The sequence below is a fragment of the Melozone crissalis genome, unplaced genomic scaffold, assembly GCF_028551555.1.
Source record: "Melozone crissalis strain CALT ecotype California unplaced genomic scaffold, PUWL_Pcris_2 ptg000006l_1, whole genome shotgun sequence".
In the NCBI taxonomy this organism is placed as follows: Eukaryota; Metazoa; Chordata; class Aves; order Passeriformes; family Passerellidae; genus Melozone; species Melozone crissalis.
Window position 1 is genome coordinate 13,349,671 of NW_026535784.1, and position 26,336 is coordinate 13,376,006.

Sequence of the window (26,336 nt, forward strand, 5' to 3'; positions counted from 1 at the left end):
CAAAAGCATATGGTTGACTTGGGGGTTTGGTTTGTTTTGGTTTTTTTAAATGTCAGGCAACAATGGCGTTACCAAAGACCTGATTTGTCTTGATAAGTTTGGAATAACCTAGAGATTCAACCTGATTCAGAGTTCTTAGCACTTCACAAACCAGCATGAAAACACTGTCCCTGACCTAAAATCCAAGAGAAGTACTACTGCCAAAAGCCTGTAGATGAGGAGAGACAAGGAAATGCACCCCACATTGATGTCCCGATGTGGATATAACCAGAGTGACTGGCAGGTGTGTGGTGAAGAATCTGTGACTGGGAAAACAAGAGCCTGCTCCCCTCTGTACCCATGAGCTCTTTGAAACCTCACCAGCCTGAGCAGCTTTTCTGGCCTTTCCATCTCTCAGTCCACTTGCTGCCTCTTCAGAGCAGTGGGATGTCAGCTTCACCTAACCCAGGGAAATAAACCTGTTGCTGGACAACAAAACTGCTAACATAATTATACAAAATTATATGGGAACAAAAGCAAAGACAGGCTGAAGACGAAATCCAGACAAAGAACCATTGTCAGCATATGATGATGATTCTGCATTTTGGGTTCTTCACTGTTCCATTTGCTAGGTGTCTTTATCAGGTAGTTTCACACTGTATTTATGTGGAAGAATCACAGGAAAGCTGGAACACATGTTCTGAGATGGCAGCAAGCTCTCTGTGCATTTACTGCACAGCCACCTCTTTCATGATGCCAGAAAATCGTGACCTCATGACAAACTTTGTCAAGTATGCAGTCAGCCAGGAGCCAGTAATAGCAGTGGTGTCTAAACCACCAGAAAAGGGACAATTCAAGACAGAGAGAACTGATATTGCTTGTAAAGAAGTCAAATTAAGCCAATTCATAAACACAGACATTCTTATTAAAGTGCCTAAACTAACACATCTTGCTATTTCCAGCATTCCAGTACAGCACATATATCCTAAACCACAAGGCAGAAAGGATGGCGTTTCTAACCTCATCGGCAGCATGTTTTTTATAACACCATACAGCTCATGAAAAGCTTGGCATGCACTGCTGGATTCATTCATATCCATTAGAGAAGACCAGATGAGCTTGACAGTTTTATTTTCACTTGAAGATCTCTCAGTACAGCAGGCTGTCCTGATGGCATCAGGCCCCCCTGACAACTGAAGTATTGCTCACAGAGAGGAATCAGAAGGACCATTGACCACAATGTACTGAGAACAGTGGTGTAAAATTGCATGGAATTTGCACAGAAAGAATGTGCAACCTAAAGCTACAAGCTTATCTCTTGGTCCAGAGGGGATAGAAGATGTTGCTTCACAAATTTTCAGCTACCTTTGAAAACAAGGATCCTGCTTGTGTTTCCAGGATTTCCAGTGAAACTTTTTCAGAGCCCTGTGGTGGTCCTGGTTTGCATCAGGAGAAGAAAATCTATGTTATTTTCCTTCTGACTGCAGCCTCCTATGACTTCATATAGGAACAGCTTTCAGTGTTCCTCAGTTCCATGACTTTATTGCTCCTATCTGTAATTTAATTCTGAGGCATTCAGAAATCTTTTAAGTGCCTGCTGATATGCTGGAATAGAGAGAAGAATGCAAAAATCAACATTGTTGGTTACTGCAATTTCCATAGGAAGAGGCTACTATGTTTCTGGGAAGAATACAGGCAATTTAAAGGGATGCATTGACAAAGTGACTCTAAAGACATTTATAAATTTTGATTTATAAAAGACATTTGATGCTGTTCTTCCACTGGGGCATGCCTTGGGGCGTCCCCACAGATTCCAGTGGGAGTCTGTGGAGTGATGTCTCTTTAATCAAAGTATCAGAACCTGGTAGTTTAGGCTGAGTCTGTGGTTGTTAGATTTGTTGTTAAAATCAAGAAGACTCTGCTAGATTGGGACCTTCATTAAATATGGAGTTTTCTTCCTAATTTAGAGCCTTCTGTTCTCCATTCTCATTCCAAGAGAACAGTGTTAAATATTTTAACGACATATATGCTGATGAACAGGGTCTTCAGTCAGGCTAGAAACAGAAAATAAATCAGATTCTGATATAAAGGCCCTTCACTGGAGCAAGATATATCAATTCCCGTTTACTGTAGTTCTGTCCCTGTGATTGCAATTTTCTTAGAGTAAGTGATTTCCTATGTTCATAGTAATAAACTAACTGTCTATTGACTCCAGCATTTTGATTCTGTCTTCTTACTTTAAAAAATACACATTTTTAGTCATTTAGACTTTAACACTTTGGATGTGATAGGATTGCTGCAATGGTGTTCATATAGTCCATTGCCAGGAAAGGATGAATCCTATGTAAAAGAGGCTAATTTTTTATCGACAATTCTGAGACAAATATTAATAAATCTAGTTTCCTCCCAGAAGTGGAGTAATGTGGGATTCTGCCTTTAAAAGTCATGAATCTTCCTAGGGTTTTGTCTACTTTTAAATGTTCTCAACACTTTTCAGGTTTCAATCTGGCTTTTCTAAAAGCATCATGCATCCTCAACTCATATTCGTTTTCTTGAAAATTTTGCTGTCTTCGAGGTTTTCTCCCACAAAACCACAGGCAAATTCAAAGCTTCTTTTCACCTTTGAGAGAGTATGTTGGTTAACAGGCAGGACAGGGAATAAGATCTTTCTAGCAATGAGTTAAAAAACCAAAACAACACAAAACAAAATAAAATGAATCCAGAAAAACTCCAGAACGACTGCACAGGCTAGAGTGACTACCAACATGTGTATGAAGTCCAGTGGGCAGTGGATTGGGAGAAACAGTTAATATTTTCTCCTTTTTTCCCCCACTCCTGCTTTTTCATTCATTCTATATAAAGTTTTTTGTACACTGAGAAGCTCAGTTGCCTATGGTGTTAGCTCAGCTAAGTGGCTGAAAATAACACTTACTCTAAACTACACCTTGAGTCATTTACAGACAAAATTAAGCTGGGAGGTAAAGGCTGAGATTATACCAGCAAAACCAAGACTGAACCAGCATCTCTGTTGATTCAAATTTTGGGCAGTTCCAGCAGCCCAGAAGGAGCCCCATGACTGCAATAGCTCTGGTCTAGCCAGGGCACACTGAAATGTTGGCAGGGAAGGTCCAGTCTGTACCTCACTGGCAGAGATTGACACTTCAGAGGATCAGCATCAAAGGCACATCTTCCCATGCTTTTCTTTTGCATCAAGAACTGTGAAAGTTCTCTTTGTAATCTGTGTTTTTACCAAGCTGCCTCTCCCCAAAGAACCCTAAAACACTTTGCAAGCCAAAGGCCTTTTTTGGATCTGTCTTATATTGGTATAAATGAAAATTACCCTGATGGTAGATCAGAATCAGCCCTTTGTGTTAACAGCATTCTTGAAACTCAGCCTTCTCTTGGGCAGAAATCAATCAGGCTGCTTGTTTAGCCTTAACCCTCCTGTCATAAGCAATAAACTTATTGCACTGGGGATTGAGAGGGTGCATCCAGAAACCACTTTGTGTTTGATGCTCTTGGGCTGATGAGGTAAAATTCCTTAGGACAGGAATGGCCTCTTAGAGGAGGTCAGAAATTGCAAATATCACAAATGCAGTACAGCAGGGGGATGTCAATACCAGGGTCTCTCCTTGGTTTTAGTGCAGATGACCTTGTGAAGTCACACCTTGCTACAGGGGTAACCAAGTAGTTGGGTATTTTCTTATTTTCTTACAGAGGTGCAGACTTCAGTATCAAAGACTTGTGTCTCCTGACCAGAGACTCATTCTCCATTTACATTCTTTTTAGAGCAGCTCATATGCCCACAGGGATGCATTGACGTGCAGTTTGAAAGCCCTCGGCTGAAATCACCAGCTTGTAGCACAGCTGGGGCTTCTGAACACTGCTGTGATGAAGAACAAAGAAATAATTTCTAGAGGGAAAGAAGAAGAAATATTGATAACCAAGTGACATGGCTTCTGTTGAGTTTTCATGCATTAGTTTTCACCAGTGCCTGCATTTGCCTTCATGGTTTCAGCATCCTTCCTCTTTAAAAGCTATCTGGGGACAGGAACAGACATCCACTGAAATTTGTCTATAGATAACTGCAAATGAAAAAAGGTGGGGAGGAAGAAACAGAAAGAGGTTGCAACCTTTTTCCTCTTTCCGTCCTTATTTCACTCTATGTAAGTCCTAAATTGCTCAGTAGAAAACTCTTCCCATGGGATATCCTGGGGCATCAAATAGCTCATTTTAATTCATTGGCATTTGTTAGCCAAGGTAGAAGAAAAGCTGGAGTGCACATGCATGTGTAGGGGGATGTGAAAACAAAATAAACAAACAAAGGCAACTCTAGGGAACAAAAGAAACAAATAAATATTTACCTGGGTTTGCCTTCAAAGCAGGAACATTAATAAGGAGTTTGGTCTCTCTTTCTTGTGGGGTGTTTCTGGATTTTGCACTATAAAAACATCACATGGAAAGCATAGAGAAAAACAGGTTCCTGACCTGGGTTCACATTCTTCTTCCCCTCTAAACGCTTCAAGTAAAATGCCCCTACCTTGAAAGCACAGAGCACATTCTGAGGTCCTGAGGTCCTTATTGGAGAGCTCAGATCTCTCCCTGCCTTCTCCCCAAAAGGGTTGCTAAAACAAACACTGATGTGCTGTAAATAAATCCAGGATTGTTTTCCCTGGAAAGATATCTGAGGATCATGGGCAAGAGCAGAATGAATGTGGAGGAGTGTTTCAAACCAGAAGGAAAAGATATGCAGACTTTTAGCTAACTTTAGTTAACTAAATCAAAGGGACAGATCCAAAAGGCCCAGTGGGAGCGGCGCGGACAACAGCAAGACCTCTGCTGCTAGGAGAGTGTCATTCCCACCAGCTCCTGTATTAGTGGTGAATGAACACTCCTGATGCCTGAGTGTCTTGGTCTTGGGTAGCTGGTTGTTAATTGCTGCCCTGAGATGCGCAGAATGTCTCTGTTTCGGCCCACGAGGCTGAAGAACGAGTCTGGACTCTTCACTTTTCTGTCTTGAGGTTGTTTATTAATTCTTATCTATAAAATTTTCTTTCTACCCAGCTGAGATCTGCTCTGCAGGGCAGCCATGGGCACTCTGACCACCCCCAAGGCAGTGTTGTCCTTTTATACTACAAACTACATATATCATATTTACACTTAATTCCCAAGACTTATCACCTATGTTAGACAGTGCACTTCTACTCTAAACCAATCCCAAAGTGCCAACATCACTGCGGAAAATGGAGAACAAGAAGAAGAAAGGCTAGACACATCCAAGTTCCTCCATCTTGTCCCCATAATCCCCATACCAAAAATCTACATTTTCACCCTGTGATAATTTTATTATTACTTGATTCAAACCTTTGTGACTTTCAGGTTCTCATACAAAGCTGGCAACTTGCTCCAGGGGTCAAAATCAAATCCCCAGGTGTTATGGGCTGCGTGCCAGGGTCTCCAAGCCCCCTGGCAGGGTCCTTGGCAACTCTGGACACCCGGAGGGATGTACTGAGTTCCGACTTGGTACAGGAGAACTCAGGCAGAGCTGTGGGGCCGTTCTTGCTGAGCAGCAGGGACGGGTTGTGATTGTGTGGCTGCAGGCAGCAGCTCTGCTGCGGTGTCAGACGGCCCCTGGAGTGGCTGGGCTGACGCCTCGCAGCCCGCTCAGACGGAGCCACATTCCCCCGTGCTGGTGGCAGTGACACAGCCACCACAGCAGCTCATACCAGCAGCATCTGAAAGCAATAAAGCAAAGGAAAACTGTGGGGAAGCGCGAGCTGCAGGAGCCTGGGTGGGAGCAGCCAAGGCGTTTGGTTGTATGGAGAGAATTCATTAGCAGTTGTTTTTGTACTCAGAGACATTCCAGTGCTGGAGATAAGGTTCCCGTTGAGATATTTCCTTGTCATTCATAGATTTTAATCCCTAATTTTCATGTCTATTTGACTGCTCTCAGACACCAGACTCATCTCTTCCCTCTCTTACCAAATGATTTTGCAATAGCAAACTTCTTGGGGATTAAGAGTTTGTACCACTCCGATGAACATTCACAGCCCCTCCAAATATCTCCATTCCTGCAGCAAAATGACACATATTTCCCTCCACCAGTGCAGAGCCAGTGCTCAGAGCAGTTTGGCAGGACAGAGGCTTATAACACACCCTGGAAATGTCCATCCTGTGAGGCCAGCAGGACTGGTACCCATTCCCATGGTAAAACAGCCTGGAAAGTAGACCCTGGAAATGTGCTTAAGCCCAGATTGGTTAAACTTAACTCAGGAATGTCTCTTTCGTTAATTTTTAGTTCACGAATGCATCATAGTTTTGATTGCACTGAAAGCACTCTGCAAGCCTTCCTTGGAGTCTGTTTCACAGGAGAATTGCAGCCTGAAATATTTAATACAACCAGACACTTGGGCTTCTGAAATATAAGGGGATTGGAGCACAAAGTCCATTATTTCCAAAAAGCCCATCTAGCCATGGGAGGGAGATGGAGCAGCAGCAACAAAAAATCTGGGAATTTTTTCCTGAGTTAAAAATGGAAGTTCAAATCTTGTCAGTACTGCTGGGATAGCCAGTAATCCTGAAGACATTGGTGTCCCTAATATTTGGCTGAGGGTGTCAAAGGTAGATGCGTATTTTGCTATGCCACTTTCAATTTGCTGCAAGAGCCTCAGACAGGCCCATGTGAGCCTAACCCAGGAGATTCTCCAAGGAAATTGGTATTCAAGGGAGTTCGAAGCCTTGGGAAGGATACCAAACTCCTCTCTTTGGAACAGGATTTAACACAGATTGAAAATCTTCCATACACTTCAAGGTTTTCTGCTTCATTCCCAGAGATGCTTTGCAGGCCTGTCAACCCTGATTAAATCATTCCAAATAATTAAATTGTTTTTGAAAGTGATTTGTCAAATATATACATATATATATAATTTGTAGCTTTCATGATCACAGTAATACATCAAGTTCCTGAAAGTCATTGAGTCCTGCATCAAATTGCTTTCAGTCTAAATGGTTTTATTCTGTTCAATTGGGTTATAAAACCTTGGCCACCTAGTGAATCTGGTAGTGGCTATAAATCTCTGCAGCTGGGAAACTGGAAGGCAGCCCTGCCTACCTTACAATGAGTAGAAACTCTGCTTCCCATTCCAATTCAGCAGTGCCTGCAGAGTATAAAGACCTTTCTGAGCAAAATCCTTCAAAATTAGTAATAAAGAACCGAGGGGAGCCCGGGGAAGAACACGTAATTATAGATGTTGTTTGGAGGGCTCTGCTGTACTTTGAAGGACATTTTGGAAGACACAGCAGTGATGGGATGGGATTTTTGCTCTGAAAGAGCAGGGTGTGCTGACAGCACCCATGAGCACCACCGTACCACCAAGATATATCACTCTGTTGTAGCCACTGCTTGTAAGGCCCTTAGAAACCCAGTGAGCTACAGTGAATGTTGCTGAACATCCATTTCCCAAGGCTATTGAAATAGGATTTTTTTTTATTTTTGGTGAATGGCCAATGAATAAAACAATCCTGACGGAAGAAAACGAGCCAATTCCTGGCTTCTGTGTTAGGATTGAATAAAGAGGATCAGCTCACACAGTAGGTGAAAAGGATACAATATACTTGCGATTAACTGGTTGCCTTTTATCCCATTTTCTTTTAATTTCCATGTGGTCAGGATTTTTTCCTTCAAAAAATTATTATACAACCTTGTATAACTTTGAGGTCAAATTAATGGCTGTATAGTCACCCAAAACATCTCATTCTCTTCCTGCTTTTCTTATTTAGCCTTGGGACCCAGATCCTATTTACCAGTTACATGAACTACCCGTGACTGAATGAATGCATCATTGCTACTGAGCCAGCCAATTCACACTCTTCTCCTTCCAGAATTTGGGGACAGAGTCTATCTGTCCCCAAGTCTCTTTTCCTCCTCCTATGTGGTCATTCCCATTCTTATAGCCTCATCCTCATTTCCTTTCATTTGCAAATCCACCCAAGTCCTTAACCAAGAGGAAAGTGGTGCTGTCACAGGCAGCTGAGCCAGGCTGCAAGGGGAAGGAGCTGCCTCTCTCCTCCTTCACCTCCCCATGGCCTCACTCATCCCTGGCACCAACCTGGATACTTGTGGATCAGTTTTACGAGCTGATTCAACTTGCTAAAACAGTAGGAAAACTCTAGCCATATGTTTTTCTGGGGTGGTTTGCCAAGGGGTTAAGGAGCTGGTGCAAGACATGGGGTGAGGCTTCGTCACCATGGTGGGGAGATGAGAAAGCACAGTAGAGCCTCTGCTTGCTGGCAGAGACCAGTAATCTTTTAAACCATCTCACCCTATCTCACAGAACTGCATCCTGAGGCAAAGCATTTATCCAGTTTTGGTGCCATATTTTTAATCTCCATGTTCTTTCTCTCCTATTCCTCCTCCAGCTGAAAACCCATCTGGTTTTGATTTAAATTTCCCTTGCAAGGTTCAGCTCAGCTTGACAGTTGGCAATTCTCATAAGCTGTCTATACTTTCTGATCTCTAAGATGTGCCTTTTTTGCTGGTCAGATATGGTTTTAGTCCTTATAACCCTTTGTTCTGCCCAGTCAAAATATCCTGTTTGAAGGGAACCTTGCATTTGATTCAGTCTGGAGCCTTCCTCTGTAATATTGGTCCTCCTCCTGAGCAAGATACAAGAGCAAAGGGGTGTTTTTCACCCTTGCCTGTAAAGTACCCTGCACACAACAGTCCTAGAGCTCTTCAACCAATTTGCCCCTTTGGACCTAAGTTGCAGATCCCTCTTTTAACACTTTCATTATATTTACATGGATTCATCTCATGATCACAGGTCCAAAGTCATTGTGTTCTCAAGAAGTCTCACCATTTACAAAATCAAACCTAAAATCTCATAATCTGGTGTTTGTTGCATAACTGAGTGAATGAATGAGTCAGCCCAAAGGCTGTATGGGCCTTTCTTGATAGCATTTATTTTCCAGTGCATGTGTGCAGAATTAAAGCTTCCATAATGATACAATTCTCATTTGGAGTACATATTGATCTCTCTCTGTCTGTCTCCCTCTCCATGTCTCCCTCCATACAGGAAGGCAGTCTTAGCTTATACTCAGCCTAGGAACCTATAGGAAATTGCTGGAATGACTCAGTCTCAATGTCTTTTGCCATCTTACCCTATATCACTTGGACCCAAAGGGGTTTTGCTCTGCCCATGCAGTTCCTGTGCCCTGGCAGTCTCTCCTACCATCAGACTACAGCATTACTTCTCTCTCTAATCATTGTTTCTGCCTCTCCTGACCAGAACCTATGCCTCATTACCTGCATTCCAAAACCAATGTCATTCCAAAATCCTTCTATTATCCTTCCAACATCCGGTGTTACATCCTGCTTTGGTAGATAAATCCCTCCATTTTATTGCTAATGCCTCTTTAATCAATAGAAAAGTATTTCAATGCTTTTACAGGCCAGTATAGTTTTTCTACCTACATCAGACAAAATCTTTTTATTATCAAATTATCTGTTTGATAATACCTTGCAGCAATAATTTTTTCTTTCCACAAAATCCATTTTACTGTCCCGCATCCCAGCACACACCATTTTTCCATTATGCACTGAATCTGCTTTCCCTCTGTGCTGAATCCAGATGTAAGAATTTCATAGATATCTCCCCAACTCTCTCGCTCATTTCTCATGAGGTCTTCATACCTGCTAATTTTATTCCTACAATACCACTCTCTCTACTGAGGTGAGAGCTGAATTCCACTGGATATTCCACTGAATATCCTTTTCCTTAGTAATGCCCCATAACCAACTGTCTCAAAATCATCTTTCTTGATGATTATTTGAGGCACTTGCTGACCTCCATGTAGTGACTTTTGTACCCTTCTTAAAGGCTCATCCAAGACTTACTTTGTATTTCTCTCCTAAGTGGGCACAATTGTCCTTGATTCCCCCTCACATCCTTTTGGGACTTGCTTTAGCTTCTAAATCCACATTGTAGTTCCCATTCTCCTCTGAATATGTCTGGAAATATGGGAATTAACTGGTCAAAGTAATTTCCTCTTTCTGGTCATTGAGGCAACCAGGGACCACACTGTGGCTTTTGGAATTAAATTCTGGTTTCATCCACGTCTCTTGAGCAGCAAAGTAACCTCGTTTACCTCAGGCTGGAGCCACAGTACGGTGCTGTGAGAAAGGTTTACTCTGAAGAGCAGAGATCTGGTCTCTGGGTAGCCTGAGCCTGGGGTTTGGGTTTGGCACCTGCAGGCTGAGTTACTCTGCAGAGTTTCTGCAGTGTTTCATAAGGGCTCTACTCATGCTGCATCTTCTGTCAATGCTGTCTCTTTCTTCTCCTCAAGCAAGTTTGTAAAAAACTTGTAGGTGCTTAATATCCCTGCGAATCCTTGAAAACTTAGCTGAAAGGAACTATGTGGCTGAGCAGTTTTTTAGGGAAATGAGAAAATACACACACACCACACATAAACCCCAACTATGCTACAAAACCAGGCAAAAAAGGTGCTAATATGTATTCATCTTTAGCTAAGCACTGACAGCAGGGCAATGCATTGTCTTTGCCGATCTTATTTTCACTTGAATGGTTTTCCTTTTATTCCCTGTGGTGTTTAAGGTCTTCCAAAAGAAATACAAATGATCATTGGAAATGAATAGCTGGTTGTGCACGGGTGTTGGGAGAGTGCTGAAAATGGGCTTTCACTCTGCATTCAGTGGGAAAGTGAATCACTCTCACACAAAGCTAGAGCCTCGAATGTGAGGAGGGGAGAGAATGAAAGCAGGATGTGATTCTCAAATGACATTTGGTGCTGTTTATCTAGTGGAACAGTGCATAGATTCGGTGTAGAGGAAACACAGCATCTCACTGCTGGGAAGCAATTGCATTCATTTTGAAGTGATCTATTAGTTCTCAGGTCCTTTAAGAAAATGGAGAATAACATGAAAAGAGACAGAAAAGCAGAGGAAAAAGCAGAAGTTGTCCGTCTGAAGGCTCTGAGAGACTGTGGAGGGGCAGAAGGTGGGATATAGTAGACTGTTGTCTGCCCCAGATATGCCTGTAAAGATTATTTATTCCATTCTTGAATTTTGCATAAAATCTCAATCTTGCACAAAACCAGAGCCTCAAAGTTGAAGATAAAGTACCAAAGAGCTAACTGGAGGGTCTGGGGTTGTATAGGCTTAAAACCTACATCATTACTCCATTTAAAGCAAGGATGGGCTTAAAACACAATCATTGTGTGGGGTGAGTGTGTGCAAATTCAGCCTGTTTGAAAAACAAAAGTGAAGTACAGATGAGTGTAACAGATGTGCTGGAGGCCATCCCTTCCTTTCCTTGTACCCTGCTCTGCCCAGCTTCCCTGCTTCCTGCCCACACCTCTGACACTCACCCACAGGCCACAAAGAGCTAATCCCCTGCATGTAACCCACTCATTGCTAATTTGGAGGTTAATACCTTACTGTGTGCAAAGTCTGGTTGCTCTTGGATTCAACCCCCAGTTGATGTAGGTCAATGAATCTTCATTGATTTAATTTCCACTAGCTTAGGCGAGCCACTTCTGAGAGACATGAACACCATTAGCCCCATTTATCTCTTAATTTCTTCTCAAAACACAGTGTTCCCGCACTGCAGGAGCATTGGAAAACTAATGACTCAAAAGCAAGAAAAATATGTTCTTGAGTTTAGATATTTTAGCAGCTGGAACAAGGAGCAGATATTGTTTGTATGAGCAGGTGGAGCTGAAGAGCTGTAGAGGTCTACCTTTACCTGCAGAACTCCCTGTGCACCCTGCCCAAGGTGGCATTTGTACCAATAATGTGAGTTCTGAGATGCTGCTCAGTGAGGGGACAGGGGAGAAAAGGATGGATTGTTCAGAAAAGGAATAACTCTCCAATGCAGCTTTAGTGAGGAATGATCATCACTGTTTCATTCTTCCAGGCAGTGTGACCCTGTCCAGAAATGAGGTTCTGCTGACCTGCTGTACCTTTTTTTTCAGGGAAGTGGTGAGTGGTGAGAAATAATGACTTTCTACATGTTCCTAAGGTGTAGACACTCCATTAAAAGCATGCTGATGGGTGCAGAAAAGTGGAAGATGGTGCCACCCTGAGGTTTGCCATCTACTACCCAGTTAGGTGGGAAAGTTCAGAGGGAGACCTGCAGTCCATAACTTTCCTTCTGCCAACCCCAGGTGGGCACCTGTGCCCTGTCTGCACCACACCAAGTGGTCAATGGGTCTGTTTCGTTGAGGGGAAACTGGTTTCTGAAAATCAGATTTTCCCATCCCAGTGCTAGCCATAGCTGAGATTGTACTGGCTGGGCCCTCACTGCTGGGTTTGGGTGCACTCTGGGAGGGGGGTTCCCAATGTCATTCCCCCCATCCAGGCCTGGGGACATGCCAGTGCACTCTCTCCAGGTCTGAATTTTCTCCTAGCAGTAATGAGCTGTCCATGCTGCCTGCCCTGTCACAAAAAACACATCCATCCCCACAGAAAGCAGGATACCACAGTGAGCCTGGCTCCAGCACTCCTGCAAGCCCTGCTTGAATTTTAATTTGTAGATTTGTTAGGCTTTGACTACCACTGGCATTTCATAGAGCATAATTACTATTTTTTCATTCTCTTTTTTATTGGTGCAATGAATACTTATTGGTAGTTTGTCAAATTACATGCAGCATCTATCTTGTGTAGTGATAAAAAAACCCAAGCAGCTTGCTTAAAAAAGCAATTTAAAATTATCTGCAGAGGTGCTTCTGCTGGGTCAGGTAGAACGAACACAGAGGCATCTCACTTTCCCTTTTTTTTATTTTTTTTTTTTTTAGTAGCAATGTCAGGATGGTGGCTCATTATCAGTTGTAAATTACAGGGGGTGGGGAAAGGGACATGAATGACAAAGTTGAGAAACAGCATCTGCTGAAGAAAAACAAATGAGGTGGGGGGCAAAGCGGGAAAAAACAGACGAAACACTGTAATTGCTTGGCAACAAGTTGCTATTGTAATTTAGAAAATTGGAAGCATCCGTTCTCAAACAGTTCTAGCTTTATTTCGTTCCTTCTTTCCTTTTGAGTGCAGCCCTTGTTCAGGATCAGCTGTGTTCTCCTGCAGGATTACTGGCTCTCCCTGCACGGAGCAGTAATGGACCCCTGTGTTTGGTTATGGGCCATCGAAGAAAAGCATTTTGTGATTGTTTCGCAGTGCAGTCATTTAACAAGATTAGAGATAATTTGCCCCTTGGAATGCAAAACTGTTTCTACAGGTGCTTAAGCTTCCTGGCTTTTGGATTAGAGGCCTCATTTTGTTTTGTGCCATTGCATTCAGGAGGTCTCTGAGGACTGTAAATAAATGAACAGCGACCCTCCGCAGCTGGGAAACTAATTTTCCAGCCCAAGCTGCAAGAGTTGCAGCTCACAAAGCTCAGTGGATGCAGATAAATATGTGCACACTCATGTATTAAACGTGCTGATTAACTAATACTGACTGTGCCTGAAAGCCATTTGCCAAGTGGGAAACAGGTCTGGCCAGAGAGGGAGCAGGTTGCTGGAGGCAAGCAGGAGGTGCAGGGGTGTCAGAGGTGGTAAAAGGGGTGATGGCCATTCCCACTGATGCTGGCAGAGCTGCTTCACACCTCCCTGCTTCCTTCTCCCACAGGGGAGAGAACAATCCCGGCCTTTGGCCACATCCAGGAGCACGAGAAGTCTCGCCAACATCCACTGAGATGTGGAACCTCAAGGATGTAGGGATGCCATGAACTCCTTCCAAAGGAAAGGAGAGACCATGAACGCTCCTCTAGGGACACCCAGTTCTAGTCCTGCCAAATAGATGTGGTCTCTGGAACAATTCTCCAAGAAGGATCATTAGATGGAGAGGGACTCCTGGATGGACCTGGATCATGGTTACTGGGGATCAGAGAAAGCCTCATTTATTTGACTTCCCTATTCTTTTTGTACCTCTTTTCCTTTTCTTGTAGTGTTTCCCTTCCTTCTATGTGTGTAATTTGTTTATTTGAGCCATGGGGAAAATTGGATTAATTCAACTCTTATTCCTAAGTCTTCTTTAAATTCAGATGTGAGATGAAAATCAAGACTGCTGAAATTCCCCAGATGATGAAGTTACTTCTCTCTTCTCAACCCTGCAACAATTCTCAGTTTGGGGAAGGTCTGAGCAAGTCTAGCTGGAATCAGAGATTCCTCTGCCTCAGACATCCCTGCTGGACCCTGTTGGCTCCCTGGGATGCTCAGGAACATTGTGCTTCTGCAATTCTCAGACCTGTAAGGCTCAGAGCACCAAGGATTCTGCCAAACTATCAGTGGTTTGGGGGCCAATCCAAGGTTCAGAAGTTTGTTGTTTAAGATCTTTCTGTGCCATGGGTCATCTGGTTACTTTGAACAAAATGCTGAAACATTTTAGTGTACTCATGAGTCAGGGGACAGAAAACCTGAAGTTCTACAGGTCTACAGTTTTACTAATAAAGAATTTCAAAAGTGATTTAGGTGAGGGGTTTTTTTTTTTAATGTAGATTTTTACAGTCTTCAGATATGTAAAAAATGAAAAAGAAAAATTTTGCCAGAGTAGGCAAAGGTATGTTCAACTACAAGATGCCACCAAGAGGGTTGGCTCCACTCCTGTGTAACCCTCACTGCTTGTGCCCACCTGCCCAAAACCATCTAGCAGCTTGGGTAGCTGGTGGTGCAGCTTGGGTAGCATTAGTATTTTGGGGGTTAGGAGGTACAGTGGCGTTAAATAAGCATTGGCATCAGGCGAGGGAAGCAACAAGAGTCAGCAAATACAAGTGAACATGATAATTTCTTCTGGCACCAGGTACTCCTATTAACTTAGCTCAAAGGTGATAAAACTTCTAACACTGTCCTTTTCCCCCCATTTTTTTAATAAGGTTATCTGTGCCTTTCATAATTATCTACAATTTTAATGAAGGCCAAACTCTTCTCAGAAATGCGCTTTTTTTGGTTTTGGGATTTTTTTCTTTTTGGCTCAAAACATTTTTCACCTCTACTCCAAGAGATTTCAAGTGCACAGACAGCTTCAGTGATCAGAAATGTGTTTTTGGCAAACAAAATATTTGCAGAGAAAATTTTGCCCAGATGCACTCATAAGAGTTATTGAAAGCTTTTCTTGCTGTTCTTCTTCTAGTAAAATAGCAAAATAGAGTGTTCTTCCCTGACACAGAGATTACAAGAATAAATGTTTTAAGAAATGTGACTCACACAGTAGGAGCCAAAAAGACAGGTGCTGTAAATTGTGTCTCCCGAGGAAATAATAATAATAAACATCCTTACAGACTGACAGGGTATCACATGAAAAGAGCAAATTCCCTCTAGTTCATCTGTTTCAGCCATCTGAGCCCTGGACTCACCAGTGCACAGTTTGGTACCTGCCTTTTCACTGATGAGAGGGAGCAGATTTTGCAGAGGAGGCATTTCTGCATGAGGAGTGACATTGAAGTTTCCTTCAAATTTCCTACAAGCCACCAGGCAGCCACTTGACAAGCAGCAAAGTTCAAGGAGTAGCAAGCAGAAAAAGAAGGAGAAAAAGCAGAGGTAGTACTAAGAAGCCCGTCCAGAAAGCACAACTCAAATAACCAGACCTACTAACTAGACAGCCACATGAAGAGCACGTACACGTTCAGAGCAAGGTGATGCCAGTGGGGATTGGACTCAAACAGACTTTCCAGATGGCTGCAGATATTGCTCAAACTTCATGCAAATACTATTTGCATGGGCTTAACTGGTTGTGTACAGAAAATCCCACTCATCCCCCAGATGAATGGAAAGCAATGGAAAGCAAGAAGAAAAATATGACTGGCGGCACACAAGTAAATATGAAAGATTTATATGATGCAGTGCTTGTGAATATCTGATTGCAACCCCTTCATAGCCAGCCCCTGGCACCCAGGGTCTATCACTAATGCTCAGCCCCTATTCCAGAGATTTATTCTGCAATAATGTCCCATTCCAGGTTCACCCCACTTGTTTAGGTGCTATAAGCTACCATGGACCCCCACAGTTCCTGAAATTCAGGCAGATGAAATGTAAGAGACCAGAAAAACAAGGGCACAGGCAGTTGGGGAGGTTTGTTCCCAGAGACAAAGATTTCTCTATGCTGTTGGGAGCTCTTTGCAAGCACCCTGACATAGAGGGACCTTAAAAGCAAAAGGAAAAGAATTCTAAAGGCTGCTCTCTTGGGAAAGACTAATACTTTGGTGGCTCATCTCTCCTGAAGGAATTCTACCTTTAATTCTGTGGGGAGTCCAATCACATTGAAGTTTAAATGCAAGTCTGTGGGTTTGTATTCTATTTGCTATCTTTTGTCTTTATGGAAGAGGCAGAGGCTGCTAGCAGTGAGCAAGACCCGTCCTCTGTGGAGACACCCTGGGGCCTTCTCACTGAGCTCTGTCCAAGTAAATCTGCAATTGGAGGTAGCTTAGCTGAGCCCAGCTTCACTGTTCCTAATTTTAAACATGCAACAAGGGGTCTGTGTTAGAAGTCCTAGCCCTGGCCTTGCTGTCAGTGCTGGAAGGGTATCCATCCCCTCCAAAGGGCAGATAGGATCACTCCAATCTGGACTTGGGTTTCTCCCTTTCCCTTCTGGAATCAAGGGAAGGCACTTCAGGCATTTTTGGTGGGGGACCAGACTGCCTTGGTAGCTTGCCTGGGGCAAGGGCCTTCCTTCCGCTGAGCATCACCACCGAGTGTTTTAGGGCAGGTTATTTTTCCTGGGAGTTGCATGCAGCCCTGATTGCCCAGAAGAGCATAAGTGAGCATTGTTTCCCCCACATTGTTCCCTGGCTCTCCACTTTTCCCAACTCCTTCTTACCTCATCCTCCCCTTGCTGGCTAGAGAGCTGTAAGCCGCTGATTAGCACTTCATTTGACAAACAGGAAGTGGGCAAGAAAAGCATCATTTTCAGAATTAGAGCCTCGGAATGAATTGAAGAAAGAAAGGGGGAAGAAGGAAAAAAAAGAAAGCGAGCCTTGCACACTTTCCTAATTGCTCGTTAGAACCAATGGCCTTTGTGGTTCCTTCCCCCTGTGTCTTCTTTATAAAAACGTTTGCACAAGACATTGCTATTGTCTGCCAGACAGCCTCAGGGTAGGACAAAATGAACTAATTGATTTGCAGTTATGTCGTGGTGAATAGTGCTAAACATCCATCTGCGGATTCCTTGTGAGGAGTGATTAATAATTTGTACTCCTGGGCCTAGAAGACTGAATACCCTTTTTTCATGTAAAACTGAAGCGTTTCATTCTCTCAGCATCACAGATATCTCCTCTGCATTGTGGGTTACAAGGAGGAGGTCAGCAGTGCCGCGCTGGCGATGGCGCTCGGGCGGGTTGTCCATGTGTGGGTAAAGCCCAGCACGGTGGTGGGATTAGTGGGAATTTGTCAGGCTGACACACAGTACTGTACAACACTCCTGCTACGGCCATTCCAGTGCAGATGTTCCCAATTCCTTGTCATTGTTCCAGAGGCAGAGGATTTTACATGTGTTTCCAAAGAGAGAGCTGGGAGACTTAAAATTTATCTCAAACACAGAACCAAAACCTAAACTGGGACAATTTAAGGAATTGGATTCAAATTTCACGGCTTTTCTGGGCAGTTTCTACAACCTCCAGAGGGAAAATCCCAGCACCAAACACACCCAAGTGCTGAGGAGTTTCAAAGGCCAATCCAAAACATTTTACTCAAATACCACCTACATGTAGAAAGATACATGCAAAATACATTAAGCTGTCAAGTAAAGGGGAGTCTGCAAGACCTCTCTACAGGAGCTTCTGCTCGTGGACCTGCTTTACCAGGGTATTCCTCCTGTGCAGTCAGGGCTGCACGCTTCCATAATTTAAATTGTGAGCCCGAGGCCGTGGGCACTTTGTCTGAGCTCAGCCAGCTGTGACAGCCTGTGATCCTCTCTCCCAGCCATGTCCTAGGGTCTTCATAGTTGTGTTCCCAGCTCCACCATCCACTCTTGGTCCTTTCCACCTCCACCTGGAATTAAAAGCTTGTAGCTGCTCTCTGAGCCATTTCCTGCTTCCTAATGAAATCTATTGGCCTCCTGGGGGGAAAAAAAACATTGACTCAGCCAACTCTTAATGAAGTCATCTGTTTTCATGGTGTTACTGGTGCCCTCTACTTTCCCAGCTCATTAAAAAAATTAACAACTTTTAGATACATCCAGAGATCCAGAGATGAGATCTACTTGGTCAGAGCAAGTCAGTTTCAGTGGGAAAAACAATTTGTCTTTCCCTTCTGATCCATTTTTACATTTTCCCAGATTATCTACATTTTATCCCATGCTTTGAACATTTTGGCTGAGTGCATCCACGTTAATAAACAGATGCCTGTGAGGCCTTGCCTTGCTGTCAGCTTTCTCCCTGGCTGGTTTGGACTGCTGCTGCTCTTTGAAATCAAACCAAGGCATAGTTCTGGGAATGGCTCTCCCCAGGAACTGATCTGATATCTCAGGTTTGGCTCCCTTTGTCATTCACAGTCTTACAAACCCACCTCAAACATACCTCGAGAGATTTCGCATTTTTAAACGTGCCCTGATGCTCAGCTGTGTATTCACCACCAATTCCATTCATGTCCCATGCCATAAAAACCAGACTGTCAGACTGTCCATGCCCCTGGTCTGAGGGACAAGGACTGGCTGCTGTCCTTTGGGAGAGGCAAGGACACAGTTTATCCCTCTGGGACAAATAGGCATAAGGTGCAAGATAGATTTGTTTGGTTATGCCATGCCTGGGTCAGTTTTCCTTCTTGGAAGCCTGGGATGAAGCCCTTAGAAGCACTTCTCTCCTGGCAGTAACCAGTGGGGCAAAAAGAGACAAAGTTTTTTTAAAAAGAGTGCACAAACCCAAAGCATTTACATGGTAGAAAAATACTAGAGCATTTAATAATTCAATTTTCTCAGACTCAAACAGTCAGCCTGGTGATACCTGGTTGTTTTCCTCTCCTGACAGGTAAGAGCTTCTGGGGAAATTATCTCTTCTGAGTAAAAGTAATTACTGTAAGTGCTTTGCAAGAGTATCTTTGGGTAATGTATTTAATATAGTTCTGAAAATTATTTTGTGAGAAAATAATGAGCTAGAAGAATACAAAGTGCCTATTTCAGAGAATTTTCCTATTACCTTTCAGGGGTGATAGGCTCTGGCCACTCATTAAATACAATGCAAAAGCTTTATAAATATGTGGCGCTGTAAAAGGAATGAGATTAGATTGGATGGGGCTTTGAAAAAAGTATCCATCTAGAAGAGTGTTTGCAAGATTGATGATCTCAGGGAGTTCTGCAGACCAAGGGAAGGAGCAAGGCTATGGTTATACTGTCATGTTCTTTCTTTTATTTTTCATTTGGGGAATCTTGGGCTGATTTAGCACACTGTAACACAATGACCTGAGCTAAAACAGATTAAAAGGACAGGTTTGGATGCTTTATGGTGACACACTGTTTATAATCCATGTTCTTGAATGACGGTATGAGTCCTCCTTATTGTGAGAGTAATAACAGAGGGTCAGCATTTCCACACTGCTGAGCTTACTTGTGAAACTTATTTCTACAGTAGATTACTGAGGTCAAGAGTATAATCCAATTCAGAAAAATCAGTGGGAACATAACAGGAAGCATCATTATAACTAATGATGCTTTCTGTTATGTTCCCACTGATTTTTCTGAATTTGACATTAATTTGTCCAAATCCATACAGTTCCACATCTTGAATACTGGAAGCAGTTTGTGTCTGTTCACCTCCAAAAAGACACAGCAGAAATATGGACAAAGATAAAGAATTGTCCAGATCAGAATAAGCTAAAGAAGACAGCTCCTTGCACCATGTGTGATTCAGTTGAGGAACCCTTTGCTGTAGAAGTGGTGGGTGCAGAAAGGGAGTTTAAAAAGCATTTAGATATGACGGTGAAAAAATCACTGGAGACTATTAAAAAAAGAATATACCATCATTAAAACAAAAAGGTCCCAAAGTCCCATGTCCCATACTGCTGGAGTGAGAGGAGGATGTTCTAGAGTGGCATCACTGTATGTTATCCTAAAACTTTGCTCCTCTCTGTGCACCCTCTTCAGCTGTGGAAAAACAATGGCAGCTGACAAACTGAACCCACCAAACCTAGCTTTATCCCAAGCAGGAATACAGAGTCAAAAATCTGGGCTTTGTTTAGTGAGACAAAAGTCACTGAAAAAAGTTCAACTTTTCGTGCAGAAAAATTCAACTCTCGGCGCAGAATTGCAACATCTGGCAGGCAGGTAAAATGAGCCAGCCAAAACGAGAGGTGTAGCACTTGTCAAGCAGAAGGCAGCCCCGGGAATGGGATCCTGGATGTCAAGTATGTCTGGGTGTTCCATCCCTGTGCCCGGCCAGGGAGGAGGAGATGCACTGGGGACATCCCGGCCGGGCTGTCCTCTGGCTCTGGGCAGCGCTCAGCCTCTGCACCAAAACCCAGACAAGAACCAGCGCTGGGGCAGCCCGGACAGCACCCAGCTGCAAAATTCCTCCCGTTTCTCCCGGCTTTGGTAGCAGCGGGGAGAGAGAGGTCGGACGTGCCGAGGAGCGCTGGCGTCTCCGGCCACTTCAGACGGGGCCATTGAGCGGGCGGGGAGCTGCGCTTTGTGCCCCTTCCCAGAGCGCTGCCTCCTCTCCATTTGTTTACTACACATCCTGTCTTCCTTTCTGTTTGCTTCACACATCATCGCCTTCATTAATCGTCCTCCCCGCTCCCCATTTGGGCCTTTGGATTTTCGGCTCGCCATGGGTAATTCTAATTACCTCAGACATTAAAAAAAAAATAAAATAAAATAGGAGCTTAAGTAGGTGCACTTCATTCTTTAACTGCCTTTTACAAGCAGTTCAGTGCTGGCTACCAAGGGAATCTGATTAAACTAATTACCCTGATTGGCTTGTTTAATCAACTGCTTGGTTTAATTGGGCCTCGCTAATGCGGAGTGGTGGAGTCCGTGGTGCGTAATGTGAGAACCAGGAGACCCGTAACAGCGGCGGTGACACTGCCACAGAAACCAGGCCGCATTCCCAGCCGGACGGGGCGGCTCGAACAAATGCAGACCTCAGCTGAGAGCCCAACTGTATTCTCAAGTGCCTGAATGGGCTGGAGGTTTTAGTGATAATTAAAATTGCTAGGGGAAAGAAAAAAAAAAAAAAAAAGGGAAAAAACCCCCCTCAACCCTTTCTCATTAAAGGATTTGTCCTTTTCCCTTCCCCCCCTCCCGGCCTCCGAACTCGAAGCAATATCGGGAATCCTGTCTGCCTCTTTCAAACAACACTTCAATTCATCAGGGCAAAGAATCCTTCCTCCTTCATCTCCCCCCATCCCTGAGATTTTTCACTCCAATTTACAGCATGCATGGCCCAAAGAAAATACACAGACAACAGGATTACAAATTACCTTGTGCAAGGTAAATCCACTCTGAGTACCTAAGGAGTTTGTGGAGTACAAACAGCTCCTGTGTAAGCATCCCAGCAATAATGGGCATTCCTATAGCTCTAATTACTAGAACAATAATAACCTGAAGAACATCCTTTTCCTCCTCCCATCCCAGGGCCGACTCCCCACTCCCTTCCCTGCCCTCCACTTGCTCTCTCAGTGGGGAGGATGAGGATGAAGAGCCAAACACACGGCTGGCTTAGCAAAGCTCCGCTCATCTGGGTCCAATATGTTTTATGGTGACATGCAGACTGAATTTGCTACTTCCTGAGGGTTTTCTTAGAGGCAATGATGTCCTGCAGACCAGTGGCATGAGTGTGACATCCCTGCAATCAGCACTGTAATCTAGCAAAGCTGTTCCCTGTGCCACAGTGCATGCCACTTGGGCAAAAATAAATGGCATGCTCAATTGTCATAATTCTCCAATAAACCATCTGTAAAATAGAGAATATAGCAGCAAAATGCACCCACCTTTAGCCATATATATAAAATATATGTGGCTAATATATGGAAAATACAGTTATATATATGGAAAATATAAACGTATATATGTAATTTAGCAACTTTAGACCACCTTTGTACTTGATTAAGAGAAATGGGCATTTATGTCTATTTCTTTTGCATTTATGTCTATTTCAGATGTTCACCTTACCCTAGGAACACCTTTTTCTTCTGCTTTAGATGTGAAGGGAACTTCAGGTGATCTTGGAGTTACACCATGGCCAAATGACTCCTGCTGTGGCTCTTGGGATGAGGACCTTAGGGAAGGCACCAGAGCTCCTTGCAGGGCCCATCCTATGCTTGTGAGGGTATTGGGGACCTAAGCTCTTACCAGCCTGGCATCCTCCCTCTGCAAGCCAGCAGAGAAGACTGGGCTTGCTTCCCACTGTGGTCACTGCTTTATCTCTGAGCTCTGCTCACATGCTGGCCCAACCTCCCCACTTCTGATGGGTCAGGGGCTACCCACAGGCGTGAACAGACTTACAGAAGGGGTCTGGTCTTCTTTATGGTCACAAATTGTGAGGGGAAAAAAAGACAGCTCCTCCAGAAGTGGTTGGGTGGACTCCTGTGTTGGCCCACATATCACCTGGTTGCTGCCATCTCATACCTCAGCACCATACACAGTGGATTGCTTTCAAATTGTCTCCAGTTGTCACATTTTTTTTTCCTGAACAAAACACTGAAATGTTCTGCAGATTGGTAAAATATGTGTTTGAATTCTGTAAAAATTCAAATGTGTTGGGATTTTTTTGTATATACTTTTTGTTCATATATTGTGGAAGTCTCTTTTGCACTGTCTGCCCTGTAACCCACAGCAAATGAACCTCATGGTTCTCCAACCTGGCTTCAATTTCTCTGGAGAGGTCCCTCCTTTAAATTTTGTGGTTTGCTCTGGGCTGAAAAACGTCCATATAAGTGAGTAGGTGAAAGCATTTTAAAACCACAGGGAACCCCAGTGTTGAGCTGAAAATAAAATGAAAAATTTTCTTTGTGGCTGGGATGTGTTTTATATCCCAACTGACCGTGCTGGGAAGGTCATTAGACCCTGATCAGCTGTGGTTATCTCATTGGCCATCCCAGAAATACGAGCTGCAGGATGCCCAAGTTAAAGTCACAGCAAAAATCGTTACCATTTTTATGAGGGAGAGTGTGGCATTTTTCTCTGGAATATACCCAGTCAGATATGCTGCAAAGTGGGGGGAAAAAGCAATAACCATGTGCTAATATTTCAGCTCTTTTAGGGTCACTAGGGTAGTGCTGTGATGATCTCCCTCCCCATCCTCCTGCCCAGCGGCATCCATCCGGGACACCTAATGAATGATTGGTAAACATAACTTTTCCCAGCAAGACAAAATCTGTTTCTAACTCGTGACCTGCTGACACTCATTCATTATGTGACCTTCTTCTGCCAGACAGGCTGTTTAGGAAAACCATTGACCAGCTGCATGCCCTGTGCAGCTATCCCTTAATGACAGGACAGACTCTCTTGGTAAGGGAGTGATGCTGAAGGGCTGCTGAGCGGATGTTACAGAGGGGAGATTGTGTCCATTGAGTGCTCCACAGGGCCGTGGGACCCACTGCAGAGCCCACAGGGCTGCAGGAGACAGCCTGGCTGGGCCTCAGTGCTGCTGGAACAGGGCCATGTTTCACCAAGACCCTCCCACAGCCTTGTGTGGGGATTTCACCTAACGCCTGTGGAGATCAATGCACGGTTTTTCACTGCTTTTCGTCGGCTTCGAGTGAGGCATTGTTTGAAATTTTGGGGTACGTATTTGTTCTTGTGAAATCCTTCATGTTCACAGACCTTACACTGTCCTTCATCCAGAGGAACTGGGTTTGTCAGGGACCTCCCTCTCCTGTAGGTAACGTCCCAGCCTCAGCTAAACACGGCATGCAGCAGTCTGTGGTGTTGCTCTCCTATTCCTCAGGGATGAGAAAGATTCATCTAAAGCCAATCACTCCAGCTATTTCTTGCTGATGAATTAATTAATGGCATTGCAGGGAAAACTGATACTTAACAAACACTTTCACTTCCCACTCTTCCCACTGACCTCTTGGGAATTGATGTGAGCTAGAGAGAGTGCTGTGTTTTTCCTTCCTCAGAGAGTCTTCGAGTTGTTCACCTGGCAAGGTAAACAACCTCATTGATCTTATGAGGTTCAGATGAAGATCAAAGTAATTTGGGGATGCTCCAAGCTTTAGTTTTTTGGGTTCTTTCTAGAGCCACTTATATACCAGTTTTTAATCTTTTTTTTCCAATTCCAAAGAGCTGCATTAAAACACCTTATTGCCAACAGGAGGGGAATATCTCCATTCCAGTGAATGATGCCAAGTTATCATTACATTCAAACTGCATTTTAACAGCTTTCTCATTTTCAGGGCTTTTCACCTTTGCATTAATAAACACTCAAAATCCAAGAGCTGTTGATCTCATACCTTTCCCCATATCCTCTGTGTGTTTCCTAGAGGCATGATAGCAAGAGAGATTTGATCAAGGTCGAATTGAATCAAAACAATGGAGAGCCAGACAGTTGGCTCTGGAGCCTTGGCAGTGCCAGAAGCAAATAAAGCCTCCGTGTGTTTATCACTTCATTCAGTCCAGATGGGCTGTTTTCCCCATCCTGCAGTCATCATCCTGTATCCATACAAAGCTCTGAGTGATATTTCTATAGCATGTTGGTTCAATGAAGCTGTCCTAGAGTGGCTGTACCAGCGGTTTTGAAGTTGCCTCTGTGTCTCTCATGTGGTTAAGCTTACAGATGTCTTCTGTGGTCTCTCTTTCTCTATCAGTCATCATTTCATTCTCATGCCTTCCAGATTTCCAGATACCTCCTGCCTGTGTCTGCTTGAAGAAAGGCACCCTGTAAAGCCCTCCCATGTATTACAAAAAGATCTGCTTCTGGTTTTGCTTCACATAACGCAATGTATGTTTTGCAAAAACCTAGGAACTGACAATCAGATTATTGATCACAGCCAACTGTTCTGGCTCCTCAGTGTCTAATCCTACACTCCCCCCTGGAAAGTGGTTTTAGATTTGTTAAATGAATTGGAGGCTGATGAAAAGCTAAGGTCAGACGTATGGGCCTTAAGCAGACAGAATATGGGGAGGAACTTCTTATGTCATGTGCCCTTCTAATTAGACTCAGTTGCATACTGTACAATTCCTCCAGCTCAGGCTATCAGTCTTACTTGGAAAAAAGCTTTTATCTGCCCAACATTCTGCCCCAAATCAGGTCAGATTTGGCTCATTTGCAAATCTGGCCCATATTTTGCACCGGAGAAGTTCAAGGCATTGAGCACTCCTGCCCATCCATTGCTCCCATCTGCCAGCTGGAAAGGGACTTCATCAGAGCAGCTGCTGTCATTGGGCTGGCTCCCTCTGAAAACAAACTGCAAGAATGGGACAAGAAGGAAAGATCAAGGCAAGGAGCTGGGAACTGGATGACTCAAAGTTAAGCTTACATTCAGACATTCAGCCACAGTCCTCCTCAGGATGAAACATTTGGGGCACATGCTAAGCACAGAGTAGAAAATAATATACATATACCTCGAATCCAGGAGTCTGGACCCACTAGAGTGAATCTAAGCAGCTCAGTTCATGCAGGGAAGATAAGGTCCACCCTTTCAGGAGCTTTCAAGCTCAGCTGGCACTGCTCCTGAGTATTGTATCCCTTCATTAGCAATAAGCCTCCTAACAATTGGGTTTGCTGTTTTTAACACAGACATAGCACTGCCCAGGTGTGTCCAGAGACCAGCTGAAACCAAACAAGAACATGTGTCTGCACTCTGTTCCTGACACAAGCCTTTAGTGCTTTCCTGGCTTTACCCCTGTGACAGCACAGGCTTTGCAGGGACTTTTTAAAGCAGACCTGATTATTTGACCACTCCAGAAATCTAGCAGAAAATGAAACTGCTGGGCAAAATCAGAAAAAAACCCCAGTAGCATGACCATCCTCAAGGCTATGATACCACAAGGGAACCTATACCACAGGCTGGTTTCAAGGTGTTTCCTCTCCAAAACCCTTTTTAAAGAGCTGAGTAACCTCATGGGCTTTGCACTGGGCTCTGAGCTGGTGTGAGCAGGGCTCACAAGGTACAACCAAGCACAAAATATGACCCTGGCTTAGCCCAGCCTGACTCTGGCAGGGCTGTGCACAAAGCCACAGAGCCTGTGTGAGAATGCCCTTAGTCAGGCTCATAAAATGTTGTAGTTTGCAGCTGAGAAGGGATAAATTAAACTAACAAGCATGACAGCTATTTAAAAATAAGAAATCATGTTTCATGGGGTAAAACAACATCTGAGGCCCCAGAGAGTCTGTACTTTGTATTTTTAATAGTCCTCTCACTGCAACAACGCTCTCCCCTCCACTTAGCCAGGCTGAAGACCCCAAGTTCAAACATTTCCC